We start from the raw sequence: 1,975 nt of genomic DNA, 5'->3' as shown, positions 1-1,975 counted from the left end.
TCTTCTTCTTCTTCTTCTTCTTCTTCTTCTTCTTCTTCTTCTTCTTCCTCTTCCTCTTCCTCTTCCTCTTCCTCTTTCTTCTCCTCCTCTTCTACCTCCTCCTCCTCCTCCTTTCCTCTTCCTCCTTCTTCTTCTAGACTATTTTGCTATGTATTCCTGGAACCTAGTTGGCCTCAAATTCAGAGACCTGCCTGCCTCTGACTTCCAAGTGGTGGATTAAAGGAATGCACACCACACCTGTCAGGATAGGGTAATTTGGCTAGTGGAATAATTGTTAACAGGTAATGTATTTTGTTGTAAAAATGATATAAAATTAGAGTTATTTTTTCTTCTTACTGTTATTATTATTATTAGTGTGTGTATGTGTGTGTGTTTGCTATGCGTTGTGTGGGCCATGGTGTGTATGTGGAGGTCAGAGGACAACTTTGTGGAATTGGTTCTCTTCTTCCACCGTTAAGTGGGTTTAAAAGACTGGATTCAGGGTTCAGTGCCTTTACCCACTGTCCCCAAATTAGCTATCTTAGTATATACTTCAGTGTGTATGCACACTGTAGAGTTAGCAAGATAGAAATAGCTTTGTTCACAGAAAGGCAGTGTTGACTTGGGGTCTTGGTTTATTGTCGCTCAACTCCATTTGCTCACAGCAGAACGTGTTCTTAGCACATACGCTGCGCAACTCTGACAGACAAAACCACCAAATGCAATTAGAAGTTTTGTTCCTATCTTTAGTTTTTCAGACATGTTTTTAATGAAACACACTGGCTATAGGTGTGTGTATTTAGAGTCTTCAACATTCTGTGGCAAATTCTACATCAACGGTACACCGAGGAACTTGCCATTTTTGCAGTTGGAGAAAGATGTCTCAATCCTTCCTTACGTATAACAGGATTTCTGCACCCCCTCTCTGTCCGAACACATCTTCCATTTTTTCCCTGTTTCCTTGGTGTGTTGAGACTTGTGCCCAACTGTTGGGAGCCTTGGTCTGTAGCTGAACTATGTTTTTTTTGTATGTTGAAAGCATGATGCAATGTCCTCTCCTCCTGGTGTGTTCTGTGTGCTTCTGAAGGGCTTGGGTAAACTTGAATGCAAACCTTTACTAGGAGACTAATACTTTATTTATTTACTTTCAACCTGTTGAACTTTATTATTATATAATTATTATTATATGTGTGTGTACATGCTCACATGTACATGATAGCATATATACAGACATCAGAGGACATGAGTCAGCTGTCTCCTCTTACCATATGGGTCCCAAAGAAGGCACTCAGGTCATCAGACTTGGTGGCAAGCACTTTCGCATGGTAAATCATTTCACGGGTCCTTCTTTATTTAAAATTTTGTTTTTATTTTGTATGTACTGTTTGTTTGCCACCATGTATGTCTGTGCACCACATGCATGACTGGTCCATCCAGAGGCCAGAAGAGAGTGTTGTGGTCCCTAAAACAGTAAATACGTTATCTGTGAACTGCCCTGTGGGCGCTGGGAGCCAAACCTAGGTCGTCTACCAGAGCAAGTGCTCTCAACCGCTGAGCCATCTCTCCAGCCCCAAGACATATTTACAGGGAATTTCTGCACATGGTTTGTCCTTAATCACCCGTGTCCTTCCTTTTACTTAAAACTCTGAAGCTTGATTTAAACTCATCAGTTGCCCTTTTAACTGGAGCACCTGGCAGACCTAGAAACAGCTGTGGTTTCCTCTTCCCTTTGGGCCCTATTTCCCTTTAGGAACTAGAGTGAACCATGCTGCTCAGGTGCAGTTTATCTGGGTATGAGACAGCTTCTAAAAGAAAAGCAAGTTTCTACAAACCCGGCATCTGTGATGCTTTCTCTGTGGGCCAAACTTATCTACGTGTGTGTGTGTGTGTGTGTGTGTGGTTTTTTTTTTTTTTTTTCGAGACAGGGTTTCTCTGTGGTTTTTTTGGAGCCTGTCCTGGAACTAGCTCTTGTAGACCAGGCTGGTCTCGAACTCAC

This window comes from Microtus ochrogaster, chromosome 4 (assembly GCF_000317375.1).
Source record: "Microtus ochrogaster isolate Prairie Vole_2 chromosome 4, MicOch1.0, whole genome shotgun sequence".
In the NCBI taxonomy this organism is placed as follows: Eukaryota; Metazoa; Chordata; class Mammalia; order Rodentia; family Cricetidae; genus Microtus; species Microtus ochrogaster.
This window is presented reverse-complemented; position numbering follows the sequence as displayed.